This window comes from Paroedura picta, chromosome 5 (assembly GCF_049243985.1).
Source record: "Paroedura picta isolate Pp20150507F chromosome 5, Ppicta_v3.0, whole genome shotgun sequence".
Taxonomy (NCBI): domain Eukaryota; kingdom Metazoa; phylum Chordata; class Lepidosauria; order Squamata; family Gekkonidae; genus Paroedura; species Paroedura picta.
Window position 1 is genome coordinate 42824488 of NC_135373.1, and position 23061 is coordinate 42847548.

At 46.0% G+C, this 23061-nt stretch overlaps 1 protein-coding gene and 1 long non-coding RNA gene across 8 annotated transcripts in view; one reads left to right on the top strand and one right to left on the bottom strand.

The window, feature by feature from the left end:
* The window catches only part of DLGAP3 (DLG associated protein 3), a 243927-nt gene that overhangs the window by 123139 nt on the left and 97727 nt on the right, over positions 1-23061 (top strand). The gene's annotated exons all lie outside the window — the stretch shown is intronic.
* LOC143839037 (uncharacterized) lies at positions 1034-20019 on the bottom strand. The gene is made up of 3 exons (XR_013231543.1): positions 19908-20019; positions 2577-2710; positions 1034-1193 (listed from the first exon to the last, which is right to left on the bottom strand). It is a non-coding gene; the product is annotated as an uncharacterized LOC143839037 (long non-coding RNA).

The window sequence follows — 23061 nt, forward strand, 5'->3', positions numbered from 1 at the left end:
AATCAAGTGCTGAGTGCAATCTGCCTCAACAGCTAACTGCCTGAAAGGCAGGAGTTTTTTGTGGTTTATTTGTTTTTGTGCTTTAATTAATAAAATAGCCTGAAAACCAACATATCCATCCTGAGGCAGATGCTCTTATTTCATCGTCCGTGCGTGAGAAAGAAAACAGCTTGGGCTATTTGGAAGACAGCAAGTGAACTCTGCATGTGCTCAGAGGCACTCTTGCTCCTTTGCATGTTCCAGAGCAGGATGCTAGCACTGAAATCAAAGTTCTCAGGTGGAATTAACAAAACGCTCCCTGTTTTTTCCTTTTCTGTTTGATATAAGTACTAGAGGCAAAGGCTGTTGTGCTCAGGAATACAACGGGCACTAGACCACATGCCTGCAGTGAGGACTACCCTGCAAACGGTGCAGGTGGCAGATTCATCCATCACTACAACATTGTACTCATAGATAGGGCTGCACTTTTGTGCATAGGAGGGAAAGGGCAAGATGGTCCTGCTGACATTTCAAGGACACTTCTGGTAACTCCGCCCCCACCACACCTATCTGCATAGCCCTGCCTCTTCATCTGCATAGCCCCATTCTGAGTTCCATTTCTTGGTCACAGATGGTTGGCATCTGGCCTTTTTCAGTCTGAGATGATCCCTCCGGCAGTCATGCAGGGCAAGATACCTTCATTGCATGAGTTATAATAGACTAAAAATGTATAAATTTTCATATGAATAGGTTTGTGAGATGGCAAGTGAAGCTTGCTTTGCTATCACATATATGTCCAGACCTCAGTAGGCACTGGAGAGGCATTCCTGGCTGTGTGAAAGAGCAGGAAAAATCCGTCTCCTGAGAATGATGATGATGATGTAGTAATAAGCAACATTATTTTTTCTACCCCATCCTTCCCATAAGGTCATGAGAGGGTGGGTTACATCAGTCATAAATACAATAAAAATTTAAAACATGATTTACATTAAATAGTGGCAGTTTCCCCACTTGTCTCTCATAATATTTCACATCAAAGATACTACACATTTGATATTCTTATTAGGAGGGCATCCTTGTTTGGGAGATGCTTCTTCCCGTGATGTTTCAGTGGATTTTGCTTTCTTCCAAGTTCTTCTTCTTCTAGGGAGGCCTGTCTGTGGATGTTCAAGATGTTATCTTCCCGGCCTCAACCAATGTTTACAGGTACTTTTCTTTAAGGATTTAAAAAAAACACTCAGTCAGGTAACTAAGGATGCATTTTAGTTTATCAGAATGTTTTGAATCAACCAGCCTATCCTAGCAATAGTTGCAGGCCAATTTTTCTTAACTATTATTTACCAGTGTTGAATTGAGTGTGGCGCGTATTGTGTTTTCTGCCAGAATCCGGCACACAAGGTAGGGTTGGTGGCTTGGTTGGGAGGCTTCCAAAGAGGGAGCAGACAAATTCAGGGAAGGGGGGATAGCCCTTTAGTGCTTAACCTAAAACAGAGGAGAGGAAGACAATGTAAGCCTTATCGGGTCCCCGTTGGGGGAAAGGCAGAGTATACGTGACGTAAATAAATATAGCAGCGATTCACCATCACAACTTACTAGAACCTCTGCTGTTCAAAAGCAGAATGCCAGTGGCTGAGAGACTATGGGGAACGGTTACGTTCTTGCCCTTTTATGAGGCTTCTTGGAAAGAAGATGCTGGACAAGATCCTTGGCAGGGTCAGTCTTAGTGGCTCTGGGGCCTTGGGGAAAAGTCTGAGATGGGTCCCCAGAATCCCTGAGATGGGTCCCCAGAATCACTCCCACCAGAGCCCACCCTTTCCCCTCCCTCTTATGACCGAAATGGCTACTGCACAAACCCTGGAGAATGTAGACCCCCTTCCATTATGGGATCCAGCCTGGGGCCCTGGGCCACTGTTGTGTATGCCACATAGCTGAGTCAACCCCTGACCCTCAGTTGTATCCAGGAGCAGGACTCCTTACATTTGTGGATTCACTGAATTCACACACACACACACACACACACACACACACCCAGAAATGCAACCTGGTGCTTAAAAGTTAAGGCGGTCAAATGAGGTAACGGAATCATAGCTGGCCCTCTTTCTGATCTCAGAATGAACCATTTTCAAGGCCTCAAAACTCTCCGCCTCTACGGGGCCAGTGAGCATAGGCCGAGTAGAAGATGTTTCATCTCATTCTCCCAGGGGCGTTTTTGGGCGACTCTCTTCACCCGAACATTAAAGGATTCCATTCATCTGAGGATAAATAAGGTTGGGGATCAGTTCTTCCCAGTGCGGGGGAGCGTGCAGATAATCTTCTCCAATGAGCTAGAAAATGTTCATCTGTCAGAGGAGACACAATTGAATGCCAAGACGCTGGCCAATCCCTGCGCCGTCTGGCACAGTGGAGGACCATTGAGATGCCAATCATAGATAGCATACTTTGTACGGGACTAAGAGGCAGCTGCTATTCAAAGGCCAGACATACAGCAGGAGGATCCCTGGGGCATATGTGCTCTGTCCTAAGATAGCAAAAGCAAAATTCAGCATCAAGGAAGGCCAAGTTCTGCAAGCTGAATAAGTTATGCAAATTAGACCCACCTCGTCTAATGGGTGATTTTCTCCTAGCAAGGGCAGGGAGAAATAAACCGTTAGCTGATAGGCCATGCTGCTTGAGAGGAATGGTGTATGTTCCATTGCCATAGAGCAAAAATCTCTCTCTCTGCCGGGTAGAGCTTGAAAGACGAAAAACAAAAAGGGAACAAAAACTCAAGCTGAGAAAATAAGTCAGGAACCCAAAGGTTGAGCAAAACTATACGCCTATTAAGATAAAATACAAGTATTAATTATTAAGTGTGCATTAAGAAGGTTATAAAGAACATTATGAATTACAGTCTGCAATCACAGTGGTGGCACAAGGCGTGACCATAGGCCAAACGCATTTCAACCCAGAGGATCTTCATCAGTGGCCAAGTAAACTATAGGCCCATGTATAATAATGCAGGATAATAAGAAGAGCTGGCAGGTGGCATGAGAATCATGAAATGTGAAGCTTCCTACAATGTGTAATAATCCTTTCAGATATAGCGCTCCCAATCAAAATCCAAAGTAGTCAAGAACAACCTTTCTGTCCAAGGTCAAGCTTGAAAGGACTTGAGCTTGAAAGATCCCCCCACCATCACTACCAAACATGGAACTGAGGTCCAAGTCCTAGGGTTGCCAACTCTGATTTGGGAAATTCCAGGAGATTTGTGGGTGGTATCTTTGGAGGGCAGAGTTTGGAGAAACAACAGAGCTCAGTGGGAGCTGATGTCACAGAGTCCACCTTCCTAATCAGCACTTTTTCCCCAAGGTATCTGATTTCTGTAGTCTGGAAATCAGTTGTTATTGTAGGAGACCTCCAAGCCCCCTCCTTGGCAACCCTATGACGGGTCTTCAGACCTAGATTATTAAATTGCTAATTACTACCCTCCCAGAGCATGATCAGAGCTTAAAAGCTTAGGGGAACTCATGGATCTGGCTTTGTCAGTGGATACAGTTTGGGTGCAGTTCCTAGGAGTATATTTTTACCATTTTTCCTTGTTCATACATTGGCCCCTTATTTAGAATCGGCAGACCTAGCAACACTGATCTATGCTATTTTTACCCTCCATGCTGTACGGCTACAATGGGCTCTATGCAGGCCTGTCTTTGAAGGCATATCAAAAGTTTCAGCTGGTGCAAAATGTGGCAGGGGAAGTCCTGCTTGGGGTCAGCAGATCAGAACACGGATCTCCAATGCTCCCCCAATGGCATGAGTTACTTATCTGCCCCCATGCCCAAATCAAAGCAATGGCTGTTGCCTTTGTCGTGTCTGTAGAGCTGCCAAGGACCGAGTTTGAGGTCTGAGGCAGGATCGTATTCTGTGCTGTAATCAGCCAGTGCGCAGCTAGATCCCGACTGCCGGATCCAGTCAGTTTCAACTGAAACAAGCCAATAGCGCGCACTGGCGGGAAGATCTACTGTGTTGCATTTATATAAGTTGGGGATTTCGGAGGGGTGTTTTAGTTCAGTTTTAGTTCAGTTTTTGCCTCTTGTGCTGTCTATCTGGTGTCACAATAAAGTGCTGAAACGAACTCCCGGTGTCCTGGGTGTAAACTGCACGGAGCTTTTATTCCAACCCCAGATCGATTCAGTCCCTGCCCTCTACACAGAATGCGATTTCCGTTTGGATTTTGGGCGATTAAAATTTTCCTTCTGCAGCAAGAAGGATTGATCCGGAGTGACCCTACCTTTATTGTGTGATATCTCAGTGCTTTTAATCCTGAATATCCATTTGGGAAAGAAAGCTCTGTGGTAGAGAACCTCTGATAGGCTACACCTGGTCATGTGACACGCTTGCCTTAAAGGAGAAGCCCCTAATTTCTCTCAACTTCTGTCCGTCCTGGATTTTTCCTCCCTCCTCTGCCTTTTTCCATCCTCTCCCCCACCCCTCCAAGAAAAGAAAGAGGCTCCCTGCCTGGCTCCTCTCCCCCCACCCTTCAAGAAAAGAAAGAAAGAGTCTTGCCTCCCTCCCCCGCCCCTTCTGAGCCTCCCTAACCACGTGCAGAAGACTTTCCTATTTCAATGGGGAGAAGAAGACCCGAGTTCAAAGCAATCTGAATTCAACAGGATTGACAATGGAATAAAGAAAGTAAGTGCAGACTCTGCCCTGGTCTCTGAACCCCTGGATCTAACAGCCCTTCATGGCCCTTCATGGCCAGGGGACATGGTGGCATCAGTGGTATATAATTACTTCCAGGGGGCTATGAAAACCAGAAGTGCAGTCATGCCACTCTAGGAATCACCAGAAACTCACATTCCTCAAGCAGCATGATGGCACATCTGGTTTTTCCCAGGAAGTGACATCACACCATTGACCTGATAGCATTTTAAAAAAAATCTCTCCCACCAACTGACATAGTGATGACAGGTGTCTGTTGGAAGGAGGTGTGCTGACATAGCAGGACCCAGGGGTTTGAACCACGTCTCCTAGTCTTTTCCGTGCTGTGCCCTTTGTCTGAATTGTTCTTACAGCACCAGCCAGGTCATTTTTTCACCACAGGTCCTTCAGTCCTTTGGAATGGCCTGCCAGTTTGTTTTCTCTATCAACCACACGGCTAAGTTGAGGCAGCGATTGTAGAGGGGAGTGCTCTAACCACTGCACCGTACTACCTCAGCCAGCCGCCTGCTGTCTCTCCCCAACATAGGATTTCCAAGTATTTGTTCAACAAGCCGATGCATGCCTTGCAAATTACATTCTCACCTTCCTGGTGCATGAGCCGCTGAGAGAGATACTTGATCCTCTTTCGGCTAATTCTCGTTTTAAGCAAATAATTACTTGCTACAAAATTATGTATTGAATTAGCTGATTCCATGCCAAGCCCATTCTTCTTACTTAAAAAAAAAGTACAATATGTTTTTGTACTTTGAGCGGCATAATAAAACAACACCATAATTAGTAATGTAATAAAATCCCTGATGCCCGTTATTCTTTCCCACTTAACAGCATGTTTAAAAAAGAAACGAAGGAGGGGGAGAAACACTGTCTCCTCCCGTATTTCTGCTTCAGCTGAAGAAAATTGTATTGGGGGGGGGGGTTCTTGACAGAACGGAGTTGCTCTCCTTTTCTGGCTCAGCTGCATCTCCAGAACTTTAGGCTGCTGTTGCTTCTGGATGCTGGAGATGTAGCTGCCATCGCTTCCTAAGAGGGAAACAGATTGTGCTCAACATGTGCTTATCATTAATGGTTTCTTTGGGCCAGTTCACACAAGCTTATTGTTCTGTCCACATCAGCAGTCCCACCAGGAATCCTCACAACAGCCCTGTGAGGTAGGTTAGTCTCAGAATGTATGACTGGCCCACTGTCACCCAGCAATCTTCCATGACAGAGCAGGGATTCCAACCTTGGTATCTCAGAGTCTAGTCAGACACCCTTGTCACTACATCACACTGGCTCTCTAGTCTAGATGGCTGTATTTGCACATCATTGGATCGAAGGGTGTCATGTGACTAGCCCTGAGCCCAATCTCTGTCAGATCTCGAAAGTTAAGCAGGGCCAGTCCTGGCTAGAATTTGGATGGGAGGTCACTGAGAAATACCAGGGGTCACAACATGGAGGCAGGCGATGGCAGACCACTTCTAAATGCCTCTTGCCTCCCCGCTACACTACACATGTTATAAGTTAAATAGAAGGGTTTAATTTGTCTCTGTCTCCCTCTGTCTCTGTCTGTCTGTCTGTCTGTCTGTCTCTCTCTCTCTCTCTGTCTCTCTCTGTCTCTCTCTCTCTCTCTCTCTCTCTCTCTGTCTCTCTCTCTGGGTAGACATGATCAAGGATGGGTCACAGAGTTCAAACTGCAGCATTCAAAACAAAAAAAGAAATTTATTAATACGTAGAAAAGTGCAGAATCCCTTCATCTGTCACAGCAAACTGAGGAAAGATCCAAAGAAAAGTGAGAAACCCACACATTGTGTTTCCTTCAATTCTGTATGTATCATATAGGATGTTATTTTAAGGCAAAATGTGTTTTTTCTTGGGCCCTGACAGATGACCCAGGCTAGTCTGCTCTGATCAGATCTCAGAAGCTAAGGAAGGTTGCCTCTAGGAAGTACTGGGATGGGAGACCACCAAGGAAGTTCACGGTAGCGACACAGAAACAGGCTAAGGGCAAACCACTTCTGTTCATTTCCCACCTTGAAAACCCTATGAGGGAGCACCATAAGCCAGCTATAACTTGACAGCAATTTGCATATACGTTTATTCTTGGCCCCTCGCCCCCCCCCCCGGCCAGAGGGCCGGGGAAGGCTTCCCCGGGGCCCTCTGGCCAGGGCCCCTGGGCAAGCTGGGATGTCGCTGGGGAGGGGGGCGGGTGGGGATGGCTTCCTCACCGGCCTCCAATGGCCAGGGATAGCCAGGGATGGCTTCCCCGGGGAGGGCAGCTGGCCGTGGTGGCCAGTGGGAGGGCCCTTCAAAGCCCATCCTTAGGGACGGGCTTTGAATCTAGTAGAACATAAAGCCTAAAAATACACAGACATAAAAACAAAAACCCACAGAGGTAGAGGAGAAATTAATCATACGACATCCTGAATAAAACTGCCTACAGCAGGGATCCCCAACCAGAGTTCAGTGGGACCCTGGGGTGACCTGAGAGTTCCCCAGGGGTTACACTGCCTTTCCCAGAAGTTCGGATGGCCACTGACATCACTAGATCACTGGAGCCCACTTCCCCTGTTGCTCTACAGGCCAAGTCAGTTTCTCCACAATGGAAACGGTTGACTGACTGACTGACTGACTGACTGACTGACTGACTGACTGACTGACTGACTGACTGACTGACTGACTGACTGACTGACTGACTGACTGGCATCTTACTTCTGTGCCCACTTCTCTGAAGGGGCATGTCACCCTTCCGGGGTTCCTCGAAATCTTCTTTGTGGTCAGGAGGGAATATGTAATTTCCCCTTAAAAGAGTTGCCAACACATGACTAGCAACCAGCAGGAGATCATTGGGGGGTGCGGGGGGGGGGAACGTGCAGAAAAATGAATTGCAGAATTATCGAATGAAGGAGGAGAGCTGCTTTGGGTCCACACTAAAGAGGGAAATGGGGTATAGAAATCTAAATAAACCAACTCTGGCACTGGGGACTTAGAATGCCATTCATCTCTAGATTCAGCCTGGATTGGGAACCATGACCCTCCAGATTGTGTTCTGGATCATGTAGGAGGGCTGGACCTTGCTGTCACCACAGCAGGAGAATTGCACAGGTGTGCACAATACTGAAAGTGGTGACAATCCACTGGACAAACAATCTTCTCCTGTATATTCCTTCCTAGGAATTAAGTTTGGAGCAAGTGCTAGAAGATCATCCTGATGCAATGACATCATTTCAGGTCACACTGGGTGTGATGTCATGGAATTAGCCTGAAGCCAATGGCTTCTCTCCCAAGGGCAAGCAGCATCAGAACAAACAGGACTACCAGGGAAGATTTGGCAGCCCTACCAATTGTTCCCACCCCTTCAGGGTCATCCTTCTCCTCCTGTTCAAAGGGAAAGGAATACTGCCATTTAAACTCTGCGTTCCTAGGTTCCACCAACCTCAATAGTCCTGATTAGCCTGATCTCATCAGAACTTGAAAATTAAGCATGGTCAGCCACATCTAGGAGACTGCCAAGGAAACCATGGGTTGCGATGCAGAGGAAAGCAATGCCAATCCACCTCCGCTCATCTCTTGCCCTGGTCACCATGAGACAGTTGTGACTTGACAGCCCAAAACTGTATTGATTGATTTATTCCTAGGTGGGACCATCAACCTGGGTTGTGAACATATTTCTATGTTCTCCCCAGGCCGGTGCCATCTGCATTGCAAAGCTGCAGATCTGTGAAGCTGACTCTTCCCTCTGTAGCTTTCTTGTTCCTAGCCATCAAGTGGAGGAATGCTTTGAGCATGTAAATGGTGCAGACCCCTTTATTTATTTATCATACTTCTATTGCCACTCCGACCTGAATCCTGGGTTGTAGGGCACTTCTTCACACATGCCGAGTGAAATTCTGACAGATGGCTCAGGGAAAGGCTTTGGTATGAGCCAGGGCTGTTCTGAGCGTGCTCCTATTTTTGCCTGCAAACTGGAGGGCCCCCAGACAAGAAAGTCTCTCGAATATCAATAACATCAGAGTCCAGTAGCACCTTTAAGACCAACAAAGATTTATTCAAGGCGTGAGCTTTCGAGTGCTTGCACTCGAAAGCTCACACCTTGAATAAATCTTTGTTGGTCTTAAAGGTGCTCCTGGACTCTGATTTTGTTGTGCTATAAATCTTTGTTGGTCTTAAAGGTGTTCCTGGACTCTGATTTTGTTGTGCTATTTCAGACCAACACGGCTACTCATTTGAATCTCGAATATCAGAGTTTTTTCAAAGTTTTAGAAAGCCGTGCCCACGCATGCACACTGCATAAAGCATGAACTGTATTTAACAAATGTCTCGCTCCGGTTTTATTTCCAGCCTGGCTGAGGTGCAGTAAACTTTTGAGTGATCTAAATGGGGATGCAGTCGGCACGTCCCCTTGTTTTCGGCTGGCTGGGGGGGGGAGGGGGGAGCGGGAACCATGGCGACTGGGCTCATTTCCAGCCACATTTGAGAATCGACCTCCTGCTGTTCTTCAACTCGTTTCCCCCTTAATTGCGACAAATAACTTCCCTTTACAACAGGCAAACCGGGAACCGTCCAATGAATTTAAATTCTGTTTGTACTTCACATGGATTGTTTGGGAGGGGAGGGTGGATGCAGCACTTCCAAACTTTTGCATCTGTGAGATAGACACTGGTTGTGAATGTTTATCCAGGCCAGGGACTCAGAGGCTGTGAACCAATGGAGATGTTACCAAAACCAACCAGGCTCATGAACTTATGCTGAATCCGTGCCTTGGTGCATCAAGGTCAATATTGTCTACATGTCAGATTCCTGTTAAGACCTCAATAAGCAGATTCATTTTAGAAAAAGAATCTCTTGATGGAGAAAGGCAAACAAGCAGAAATCAAGGCTTTTCCTTGCTAAAACTAGTTAGCAAACACGCTAGCACTCCTTTATGTCTCCCATATAACCCTTCCCCCCGATTTGAATCTTGGTGCGCTGATTAACATGTCAGGCATAAAACTCTTCCCAAGCCAGGGTTCCCAGAAAAAACGTGCGTGATTGCTCCCAGACAATACGAGCATTCCTAAAATCCCACATCAGGTCAAAACATTCTCAGAAGATTTGTAACAACCACTATACACTCAAGCTAAGCAAAAGAATATCAGTTTTGGTAACTGGATTTTCTGGTCTGACATTAGGTCTGTTGGGTATGCCTTGGGTTCTTCTTGGCTTCCATGGTTTGACTTTTGTTTTGTTGGGCTTGCAACAATGGCCCTTGCTCAAGTTGCTTTGGCTTGATTTCTTTGGTTTGACATCGGCTGTGTTGTGCTTGTTTTTTGTGTTTGCGTTGGGAGGCTTTTGACCAGTATTGCTCTTGTAGATTTGGTAATTGACTTCTTGGTCCAGGAGAAAACATGGAATTTTTTCCCCATAGGAAACTATGGAGACAAATAGGATGGCTAGGGGCCTTGATAAATGGGGCCTGTATAAATGGACTCCTTGACCCAATCCACTTGGTGGGGGGTGTCTTTATAAGACAGGCAAGACCATGTTCTGTGCATTTTTGATGACATTTTCTTGAAAAATAGCTGCTTTAGCCCACCCAGAAAGGGTCCCCAATAGGAAAAAATGGACCCAAAAAATAAGGGGGGGGGAATCAAAATGTTTTTGGGGATCCAAATGATCTGGAATGTTGGTGGATACCGTTCCCAAAATCTGAATCTGAAAAAAAAAATCCCAATTTTTTAAAGTGCACAATAAATCACAAATATACTCAGGAGCACCTAGTGCAATTGTTTGTGCACTGGCCTAAACCTGCCCATAGTTCACACTTGAATGACAGACCACTGTTTACTTCTCTCGTTTCCCTTTTATTTCTCTCTGTTCGCTTATTGATCTCCCCCTTATACTGCCACCAGATTGTAGACCATCATCGCTGGTGGTTGTTGGCTGGAGAAGTTCCCCTGGTGCACCGGAGCGGCAGCCATACAGGTTGAGGGAGGGAGAGATAGATGCCGCCAGGAATTGAGCTGATGTAACTGTTTTAATGGGGGGGGGGGGAGGCAGCAGGGAGTTATTTGTTATATGGGCTTTTTTATCTTGTAAACCGCCATGAGACAGCTTTCCGCGAATGGCGGGATATAAATCTAATAAATAATAATAATAGTAGTAATATTCCTCCCTTTCTCTGCAGTGGGAACCCAAAGTGCCTTACGCTGTTCTCTGCCCTTCCATTCCCAGCATCGCACTTTCTGTAAAGCTTCTCCAAGGAGGGAATTTATGGGAATTTTAGTCCCATAGAAATCTGTGCCTGCTGCTCCCTTCCCCTCCTTGGTTTCCTCGCCTCTCACCAACCCCTTCACTAGACCTGACATGAAGATTTGCTTTTCTTTTTTAATGACCCATGCTTGCTCTTGTATTGGTCCACTGTTGGCTCTAGAGCCATAGTTTGCAATCCACTGACCTTAGGATGTTTCCTATTAGGATGTTTCTTCAAGTTAAATCTACCCCCCTGTGACTTAAGCCTCTTGGACTGAGTCTCGCCCTCTAAAGCAGGGGTAGTCAACCTGTGGTCCTCCAGATGTTCATGGACTACAATTCCCATGAGCCCCTGCCAGTAAATGCTGGCAGAGGCTCATGGGAATTGTAGTCCATGGACATCTGGAGGACCACAGGTTGATTACCCCTGCTCTAAAGCAGCAAACAAGAGAAGTCTTAACAGGCCCCACGCTGGTTGGAGACCCAGATCACCTAGTGGCCACAATATAGCCATTCCAATCGGCCTCTGTCATTCTTGATGCACAGTGTTCGTTACCAGGCTCTGGTCTCCAGAAGAGTCCTGACTAGCGTGGAGTAGAAAGAACCTATTCCTTCTTGTGGCTTCAGTACCGTGCGTCTGTTCAGGCTACCTAAAATAACAGGTGCCTTATTTGCAGTCACATCACTGGGCTGACTCTTGTTCAGCTTGCATGGTTTCCTTTGAAGGAAATGGCACTGAAGATTTAAAGGCATGCATTGTATCAATGAGTTGTAGACCAAGTTTTGCTGTGGAGCCCAGTTCCTCATGTGCTAGCACTGCCATTTGCTTAAGGGCTAATGGAAAACCCTTGATTTTGGGCAAACAGGAGGGCCAGGGCAAGGAAGAGCCAAATTGGTGTAATGGTTGAGAGGGGCAGCTTCTAATCTGGAGAGCTGGGTTCGGTTCCCCACTCCTCCACATGCATCCAGCTGGGTGACCTTGAGCTAGTTGCAGTCCTGTCAGAGCTGATCTTACAGAGCAGTTTTGTCAAAGCTCTCTCGGCCTCACCTACCTCACAGGGTGTCTGTTGTGGGGAGAGGAAGGGAAGGCATTTATAAGCCACTATGAGACATAAAATCCAGCTCTTCTGCTTTGTAACACATACAGAACTCATTCATGGAATCCAAGCCCAATGCATCTGCAGTATTTATTTTCCCTGTGAATACAGAGGCAGACGTGAGCAGGCATGTTTGCAGGCGATCAGCTCCCCTGATTTAGAACAACTCCCCAGAGACAAATCCAGCACCCCAGGTTGCTGGCTTCAGCTGACTCACACAAGCCTTTGTCCCTCTTTCCCCTTCTCCACATACAAAACTGCCCAACCTGCTTCTCAAGCTCAGTTTGCCAAGCAGCCTGCCCAGAAGGTGAATTGGCCATTGAGGAGGCTGTTAAGAAACATTAAGGGGCGTTTATCAAAGCAGGCACTCTAATCAGGCAAGGCTTTGCAGCGGAGCCCTCGTGATGGACCCATTCACAGTAATCAGGCACAAAAGTTAATCACATCGCCTCCTCGGAAGGGAGGTCTGGACCCCAGGCAACGGCTAGTGTGGCCCATGGATCTCCTCCAGGCAGTAAGGAGAAAGGTCAACAAGAAATCACAAGCATATGAGATGATTCATCCTCGGCTGTTCACAGGTTACAAAAGTCTTTCCCGTCATGAAAACCCCATTTTCTTTAATACCTTGAGTTGAAAACAAATGCCCTTCTGTGATTTCCATCCAGACAGATGCTCACCTTTTAACCTAAAACTAGGATCCCACCTGCAGTCACATGCTGGTTTGCAGGAAGGGGACTCTTCCCAATACCGGCATTTTTTGGTCACTGCTCACTGATGCATGTTGGAGCATCCTCTGTCTAGACCAGCCTTCCTCAGCTGTTTTACCATTGAGAAACCCCTGAAACATTTTTCAGGCTTCAAGATACCCCAGAAGTGGCTTGATTGTGAAGACTATAGTTGCGTATAGCATCATGATGATGATGATGATGATGATGATGATGATGATGATGATGATGATGATGATGTCATCCATTCAGTTGTGTCCAACCCTTGGCGATTCTATAGTAAAGTCTCCACCATGCATCTCTGTCAATGACCGCTTCTTTCAGTTGGTTCATGGTCATCCCTGTATCAGCTTTGATCGTGTCGAGCCAGTGGATCCTTTGGCGACCACGTTTCCTTTTGTCGCTGACCATGTGGAGCATTAATGATTGTTCTAGTGAGTTCGAGCGCATGATGTGTCCAAGTAAGTGAGCTTTAGCCGTAATATCTTCCCTTCTTATGACATAGTTGGTTTGCTCCTTTCTAAAACTGTCTTGTTGGTAACTTTGGCGATCCATGGTATTCGCAGCATTCGTCTCCAACACCATAAATTGAAAGCATCTATTCTCCTCCTGTCTTCTTTCTTTAGAGTCTTTAGGGTCCAGCTTTTGCATCCATAGCTTGTTATGGGGAAGACCATGGCGTTGACTAGCCGGCATTTTATATTAAGGCTGATATCTTTACTTTTCCATATTTGGTTCACATAGCATAGCTGTGCCCAATTGAGGCCCCTCCCCTTCCCACCTCCTCCAGGCCCATCATTGGCCATTTTGGAAGGGAGGGGTGGGTCAACATGACCAGATATGGTCATATCACTAAGAAATGTTTAACAACTGTAAAAAATATATTCAAAATTAATTAATTCCCACCCATTCAGGAAACCCTTTATAAACAACAGGGGACGCCTAAGAAATCCATGCCTGAAAAATCCTTGCATGTTCCAAAACTAAACTGCAAACAATCAGGCACCATCTCACCATCACGGGAGGTCTCAAAACCCTTGGTCCAGGGCATGAGAAAGCTCACTTCCACTGCTGTCTCAGGAGGAAAGACAAGGCAGCCAGGGCATAGATCATTACACAGTGCGCAGACCTGCGATATTGTGCTATCAGTGCCCCATAGGGATCATTCGCCTTTTGGGTATGCTCTCTCCACTCAAGAAACTCCACTTGCGAAGGGAGGTTGTAGAGCGGCCAGGGTGCCCCGTGCAGAGACGGGCAACTGACAATCCAGTTGAGAGATTGCTTGTGAACACTACCCTGGTACCGCAGGATAGTCCGTGATGTGCCGATGCAGTCTCTTGTTCTCTGGTCAGAAGCTGCCGCAGCCGTGAACGAATCTGACTCAGAGGTGACTCTCTCTCGGTCTCAAGAGTACATGGAACGGCACAGAGCAGCCCAGGTTTCAGCACTTGATCCTGTGAGCTTGGCCTCTGCCCCTCTTTGCAACCCCAGGGCTCTTTCCAGGAAAGTGTAAAGTGATCAGTAATGAAGCAGGGCCCCGGAGTAAGTTGAGAGGGCATTTCCTTAATATTGAGGAAGAAGCAGCGGTTGAAGAGCACCTGCACAAGCTTACCTTTGTTTTCCAGCAGAGCTGCTTTTTTTTTTTTGCCTTTTCCCTTCGGCAGCGATTCTCTTGTCCGCCTTCCTTTCATGGCTTGCGACAAATTTTTCTTTTTCTGTTCCTTTTTTTTCTTTTCTTTTCTTTTTTTTGCTGCAGGTGATAATGATCTCAACAAGACTTCTTTAAAAGCCTTCTTTAAGCTATCTGACTCTGGCACACCCGCCATGCTCGCTGCCCACAGTCCTCCCAGTACACATTATGCTCTGCAAACAGGACAACATGTATATTTGTCCATGCAAGGCGCAGCTGCGGTATATGTGAGCATCTACCCTCACAAATCCAGGGTCCCATTTGTGTGCTTACACGCATTGTCGTATTCATACAAAATGGCAGCTGTGCATTCTGGGAAAATTGTAGGAATCGTGCACACCTGTTATACACAGTGGGTAGGCCAAAAATAAAAACTGTGAAAAGAACTGTACTGATGTGGGAATGGAACTGTGGGAGGGAAAGACTGGCCTCCTCAATGACATGCAGGGGCCTGGAATTAAAATTAAAATCTCAGCATATAACCCTGTTTTGTTTTTAAGTAAGCATCTAGGCTTCCTTACTTAGGAAAGTTTAAGGCAGGAGGTCCCTTGCAGCTGTCCTGAACCCTGTTCCTTGGTAGGAAAGGAGCCTTTTTCTTCCAGAAATGCACCAGATACTCAAGTGCAAAGTGTGACCAGCACTTGATATGAGCCAAAGGGAAGCAGAACCCTCAGACGTGGATTTTGGGGGGAGTGGCACTGTTTTCACCATTGTCAGTGGTATCTCTTTGTGGACACGTGCATTTAATTAAGAGGCAATTAAGAGGAAAGGAGCTGCAGCTGTTCCCAGTTAGGCTGGGATGGAAGGGCAACCAGCGGCAGGCAAAAGATGGCAGCAGCCATGGGTGGTGGCTCAGGGCAGTGGACTCAAGCAGCACCCCTGCTTGAGCCACTACTGACAGCGAAGAAGAAGAAGAAGAAGAAGAAGAAGAAGAAGAAGAAGAAGAAGAAGAAGAAGAAGAAGAAGAAGAAGAAGAGTTGGTTCTTATATCCCGCTTTTCCCTACCCGAAGGAGGCTCAAAGTGGCTTACAGTCGCCTTCCCATTCCTCTCCCCATAACAGACACCCTGTGGGGTGGGTGAGGCTGAGAGAGCCCTGATATCACTGCTTGGTCAGAACAGTTTTATCAGTGAGCCCAAGGTCACCCAGCTGGTTGCATGTGGGGGAGTGCAGAATCGAACCTGGCATGCCAGATTAGAAGTCCGCTCTCCTAACCACTACACCAAACTGGCTAAGCTGCCTTGGGACTCTTTTGGTAGCAGGGTATAAAAAAACAGCTTCGTCTTCAAATCCATTAGGTGGAAAACATCTTTCAGTATCAATATCCTACGGAAGACGCTGCCTAAAAGTAGAAGGGCTGTTTTATTCGCCCACAAATTCTCCATTTCCCCAAGCAAAGTGAAGTCCGGAGGCCATGCTCCAAAGCTTGGTTTCCTTTGGATGAAAGAGGATGTCGGACAGACTTCTGGTGATCTTTGCAATATTTGTTGAATTTTGCCAATATAAGCAAGCCGTGTGCTTTGGGAGCCAGCAGACTTCTAAAGCAGGCAGCTCACCCACTCATTTCCAGGAAGAGCAAATGCCAACCCAACACATTTCACTGTCCATCAAGGCCCAGCTCCCAACTCCTTCCCTATCCAAACAGCCACGCTGGCTCCAGACTGCTTCTCTGCCTCTCTGTTTAGATTTTAGATAAGTACATTTTTCCCCAGGACAGCCAAACCACCCCGGCCAAATGGGAGGTGGCTGGCATCATCTCTTATACCTCTCCTACCCTGGTACTGCAGCCAGGTGGAGGCAACATGGGCCAGCAAGGATTTGATGGGAATTCCTTACTTGGGGCAACAAAATAACTTGATCTGGCTCTATATGTCTCAGACACTGGCCATCATTTTCTGATGTTGTATGGGTATCATATTTCACAACGAGAAGCATAATGGAAAAAAGAAGAACAGCATCCTGTTCAGTAGCATGCCCACAGTATGGTGATCCTAGGCACTAGTTGAGAGGGGCACAAAAGGATTCTGGCAAGTAGGCCAGCCAGTTAGTCAGATCCTTTGTTGACGGGTGGGCTGGCTAGTGGAGGAGATGTGTGGGTTTGGTGGGCTGGAGGAGATGCATGGGGTGGGTGGGCTGGCAAAGGAAATGTGCAGAGTGGGAAGGTGGAGGAGACACATGAGGTGAGCAGGAAGGTCAAGGGAGGAGACGTGCGGGGTGGGCCCGTGGAGGAGTCATGTGGGGCTGGCCAGCAAAGGAGACACTTGGGGTGAGCAGGCTGGCCAGTGAAGCAGATGTATGGGGTGAGTGAGCTGGCCAGCAGAAAAGATGTGCAGGGTGGGCTGGCAGAGGAAATGAGTGGGGTGTACAGCAGGCAGATCACCTACCTGCACTCCTGCATCACCAAGCCCAGTCTTTGTGTCACCAAACCCCGCCCATCTGCTTGCCCCGAATCAGGTAAGCCCCTGATCCTATTCCATACAGCAGCCAACCTGTTGCCCTAGAGGACCAACAAATGAGGAATAGAGGCCAAGGCCTTCACCTAACCTTACCTCCTAGCACTGGTATTTATAGATAAAGGTCTTGGCCTCTCTAGAGATAAAGGTCTTCTTTAGCCACTATGCTTAGTAATATGGACCTCTCTAATCCCATGTTCCTTTGTCAATCCACTGCCTTCAGTCAGGTAATGTTTTGGACTTGCAAAAGACCCATTTATCAATAGGAGGTGCTCAGGCTCACAAGACCATGTGCATTTATGGCATATTGGAGAGTGCGTGTGACCCAGAGCTCAGTCCTTGATGGTACCAGATTATTGATCATTGACTACACTAGGAAATGATGGAAGTCATTAGGTCGTAATATAGATTCAAGAACCTGGTCCCATTTGTTTACTCTTTTGTTCCTCTGTTTCAAGGCCTGCAACATTCAAAGAGAATATTTACAAAATGGCTCACCAGTGGCATTTCTCTCTTGTTCAGATTGCCTGTATTTATAGAAATAGCAATGATAAAAGTTTGTTTTGTGGGTATCCAGATGCTACTTTTAACATGTATGGTGGTACTGTATTCAAGCTGAGCCCTTTTGGCTAACGTTAGTTAATTTGAGTTGTTCATGGCGTTCTAAGCAACCTTGAGGAAACACGTTGAGCTGGTTCTTCTTAACTATGCTGTGTGTATCCCAAAAGTGTACCAGACCATAGCACGGCATTTGTTAATGGCAGCACATTTAATATTTGCTAAAGTTCGGAAATCAAAAATAGACCATCAATAGATGATTGGTTAGAGAAGGCTAAAGAAAGGTTTAAATTGTTTAAACTAATTTTATTGCAAAGATCACAAGATGTCATAAAGGTTACAAGACACTGGAATTGTTGTTGTTATGTGCGAAGTCGTGTCCGACCCATCGCGACCCCATGGACAATGATCCTCCAGGCCTTCCTGTCCTCTACCATTCCCCGGAGTCCATTTAAGTTTGCACCTACTGCTTCAGTGACTCCATCCATTCACCTCATTCTCTGTCGTCCCCTTCTTCTTTTGCCCTCGATCTCTCCCAGCATTAGGCTCTTCTCCAGGGAGTCCTTCCTTCTCATGAGGTGGCCAAAATATTTGAGTTTCATCTTCAGGATCTGGCCTTCTAAAGAGCAGTCAGGGCTGATCTCCTCTAGGACTAACTGGTTTGTTCGCCTTGCAGTCCAAGGGACTCGCAAGAGTCTTCTCCAGCACCAGAGTTCAAAAGCCTCAATTCTTTGACGCTCGGCCTTCCTTATGGTCCAACTTTCGCAGCCATACATTGCAACTGGGAAGACCATAGCCTTGACTAAACGCACTTTTGTTGGCAGGGTGATGTCTCTGCTTTTTAGGATGCTGTCTAGATTTGCCATAGCTTTCCTCCCCAGGAGCAAGCGTCTTTTAATTTCTTTGCTGCAGTCCCCATCTGCAGTGACCTTGGAGCCCAGGAAAATAAAATCTGTCACTATCTCCATTTCTTCCCCTTCTATTTGCCAGGAATTGAGAGGGCCGGATGCCATGATCTTTGTTTTCTTGATGTTGAGTTTCAAGCCAACTTTGGCACTCTCCTCCTTCACCCGCATCAACAGGCTCTTTAGTTCCTCTTCACTTTTCACTTTTCACTGGAATAGTGTGATTCAAAAAATTCAATACACTTTACATAGTAATACTGTGTCATGAGTCAGTTATTTAAGAAGCTTAGTATGAGAGGGCTCATAGTATGTTGGTCATGTTGAGAGTCAGCTTGGTGTGGTGGTCAAGAGTGGCAGGCACTAATCTGGAGAACCTGGTTTGATTCCTCGCCCCCCCCCTCCACATGCAGCCAGCTGGGTGACCTTGGGCCAGTCACAGTTCTCTTTGAGCTCTCTCAATCTCACCTATCTCATAGCGTGTCTGTTGTGGGGAGAGGAAGGGTAGGTGACTGTAAGCTGCTTGGAGACATATGAAGCCTGCTGTGTGACCTTGGCCTAGTCACAGTTCTCAGAGCTCTCTCAGCCCCATCTACCTCACAGGGTATCTGTCGTGGGGAGAGGAAGGGCTGTTCTTCTATGCATAGTGTATCATTTAATTTAAAAAAATTAACCAGCTGGGCATCATCTTCCAGTGGAGTTTTCAAGCTCTCAAAATGAATGCTTGTTACACCTATAGCTGGCTCATGGCGGCTTACAAAAAAAAAAATCCCCACAATAAAACATAGAAAAACCCCAACCCTTATAAGAACAATAATAGGGGCAGCAAATCCAATGCCCCTCCCCCCCACCCACTACTGGAACTCAACATCCTGTGCCTCGGGTGGGAGGGATAAGAGGGGAGATAGCTTAATGTTACAGCTATGGCGAGGAGGACCCATAGATCTTAATCGCTCTGGCTTCAACCAAATACTTGTGGAGAGGTATGCAGAATGGAAGAATGGGTCATAATCCCCCTTCCTCCATGGAAGACTGCTGAACCAGTCACACCATATCAGCTTTACCTACCTCACAGGGTTTTTGTCAGAATAAGTAAAGGTGAGGAGAATAATGTCGGGTACCTTTTGGTCCCCCATCAGGTTGGGTATAGCTGAACTAAATAAATAAGACCCTCAAGCACCCAGAATTAATCACTGAAGCTATATAATGCAGGAGCCCGGGAGCCCTTAAGGACTAGAGATGCCAAACATTTAGAAGTCAGGGGGAAAGAACTTTTTCCTGCTTTTTCCCCTAGAAAAGGAGGCCCTTTTGGTAAAATTCAAATATATGCAAAACTTACATTCCTCTCCAACCTAAATCCATTTTACTCCTCTGACAAAGTAAAAGATATCGTGTATAACTTAGCATATATGATTGAATTAATTATATATCAGCATATACAATTCTGTGAACAGGCGAATGTATAAATGTCTTAAGTTTTCTACCAGCTAAATTGCAAATATGCCCAAATAAGGGAGAGAGCTCTGCAAACCGCTGCTCCCTGTGCTATCTTGGCACCTATCGTGAATTTTAAAAGGGGGGGAAAGACATATTTCATACCAGTTTTTTCCAGTGCTCCACCAAATGTCCCAGTTTTTCCTTCAGAAAAGCAGGAAACCTGCAACAGAAGCTTCTGCTAGAATATATGCATTTAGCCTCTAAAGTGCCCCTGGATTCCTGTTTCATTTTGCTGCTACAGACGAAGAGAGCTACTCATCACTGGAGCAGCTACTCCCTTAGCAGAAAAGCTGGAGTCCAGCCAGTTTTTCCTTTACCAAATTTCCCCATCAGCAAAGCATCCCTGCTACTATCTTCCAGCAATTTCATCTCTCTCTCTCTCTCTTCCCTCCCCCCTCCCTGAAGCTTGGTGCTTTCTTACTGGAGGGAAGGCTTGGGGAAATGAAGCAAAGGGATCTTTAAGAATTAACTGGTGAGTGAGAAGGGACTGTTTTGTTGTTTGAAGATGTTTTTATCTGGTCTACCGTTGGCTTTTTTCTCTGCCCCAACTAGACCCAAATCTACAGCACACTAAAACGACGTTTTGGGATTGGCTCTGCCTCCTGTAGCAGCTGTTTTGTGGCTATGCCAACTATCCTGTGTCAGAATTCCAGTGGCATCCATAGGCTTGAGAAGGTTGGGGACCCCTGGCTTATGGCAAATGGTTATGTTCAGTCATATTGGAGACCTAACTAGGTGTGAGCCAAATCAGAATTTTGCAGGTGCTTTGGAAGCACTGATAGCCACAATCAGCAAGGAACCCAAGCAAAGCTCCAGATGTAATTCAGAAGCATTTATAACCAGGGTGGGTCAATAAGAGCCAGTGATTTGCCTGGAGGGTGAAGCCAAGTAGTAACCTGGGTGGCCAAAACAGCTTTTATGGCCTTGTTTCCCTCGAGCCCTTAGAACTGGTCCACATGTGTCGGAGAATGTGGCAGCAGATCTCAGAGAGAAGACTGTAGCACTTGAGATGGCAGATGGTATAGTCCAGCTTGGAATGTTCCTTTGCAGTTTTTCCATGCAACTAGAAAACTAGTGCTGCAGGGAGAAATGTTCTATTCCTTGTTTTTGCCTGTGACACCTTGCTATTTACAGGGGTCTTTAAAAAAATAACACTGGGCACCGTTGGAATGCAGGATCTGAACTCCAGCATGTGTCTCTTTGCTGTCATGTCACCGGTTCATTTACTCACATGGGTGAACATGTTTTAGTGTCCCCATGAAGCAGCAAAACATAGAAGTCACTCTGTTCTGGTTTTTACCAAGAGTAGACATCTTCCTGCTGTCTTGATTTCACACTTGCTAAGTAATGGGGTACATGCAGGGTAAATACAGATTTCTGCAACAGAGAAAACAGCACCCTACTGGGGGCCATTTCTGGCTAGAAATAATGTGAGGGGAAGGCATGAGCATCTTCTCCCTGGTCCTTGTCTGAATTGGACCCCATGCACCTGACCATCCCAGTGAGAGCACACAAGTTAGATCTGATTTCAAGTCCTCATGGGAGACCCACACATGCCCCAAAGACTTCCTAGTGTTCAGTTACTGGACATAGGTAAAGGTAAAGGTATCCCCTGTGCAAGCACTATCTTGGCAGACTCAATACAGGGTGGTTTGCCATTCCCTTCCCCAGTCATTACCGTTTTACCCGCCAGCAAGCTGGGTACTCATTTTACCAACCTCGGAAGGATGGAAGTCTGAGTCAACCTTGAGCCAGCTGCTGGGATTGAACTCCCAGCCTCATGGACAAAGCTTCAGACAGCATGTTGGCTGCCTTACCACCCTGCGCCACAAGAGGCTCTACAATGATATAAATCCATCCTTCTGGCCAACTACAGCCAAAATGCAGTCTCCATCATGAGAAGACTGATTGGATGAGTCTGTCAGAGCTGATTCTAGGCTATATAATAACCAAATCATACATAAAATTAAATTGCTAAGTACTAAAAGCCAGCATCTCCCTCTTAAAAACAACAGGATATTTTGCAGTAACTAAAGCGGGCAACATGAGCCAGTCAGAAAACAAGGCTTTTGAATTTGCATAATGCATTGGATTTGGGGGAGGGAAGAAGGGGGCCTTTTCAAATCCCCTGCGACCTCAATATTGCGAATTGCGCTACTGACGGCCTTTTGGAGCCCAAATGATGCATTTAAGGAAGCGATGCAAGTTTTTACAAAAAAAAACAATTAAAGGCATTTAAGGATCTTTATTTTTAGTGTGTTGTTTTTAGGAATATCTTAATGCCCTCATTGTTAAGGAAAATGGTTTATTGGATTTGAATATAGTATTTTAATGGGATTGTTAATATTGTAATCAGTTTGGCTGTATGGCTTTTAGACGGAATAGCTGTATTATATTGTTTAAAACCTCCTTGGGCATTTTTTAATAAGGGGGGGGGGGAGAATCAACTAAACTAATAATCCATCTTCCTTCCAGGGCCAAAGGGCAGGAATTCGGCACAATTTTGCAATAGCTCAGTCGCTCCTTTTTTATTAAACATTGCTTTTTCATTGTGTGTTTAGGGGGGAAAGGCAACTAAGGAGTGGTGAGAAAATGATAGATTTATAACACAAAGTGAATAGAGATTTTTTTTAACCCTTGTGTTCCAGATCCCTAGAATGTTGGATCATCCAAAACAAACAGATTTAGGAATATCATAGAATCATAGAGTTGGAAGGGACCCCTGGGTCATCTAGTCCAACCTCTGCACTATGCAGGACACTCACAATATGTTTCTGACTTAATTGATTTCTGGGATTCATTGCCATGGAATGCGATGATAGCTGTTACATTGCTGGGCATTCTGGAGGAATCTATTGTTGGTTGCTGCTTATTTTATTTCTCTCATTTGTTTTATTTAGACTATGTAATTTTTATCAATTAATTATGAATCACCCCTATCTTCATGATGTTTTTATATGCCATTAAAGGTTTTTTTGAAATTTGATAGCTGTTACTTTTAATGGCTTTTAAAGAGTAGGTGACAACTTCATAGAGATGAGATCCAGTCATGGCTGTTAATTAAGGTTGCCAGCTCTGGACTGGGAAATACCTGGATTTTGGGGTGGGTAGAATCTAGGGAGGGAGGGGAGGGACCTCAGCAGGGTAGAATGTCATAGAGTCCAAAGTAGCCAAAGAGATGTCTAGGCCCCCACTGTTGACCATGATGACGAAATGACACCTCCGTGTTAAGAGGTGCTTGTATGAGAGGCCTGGT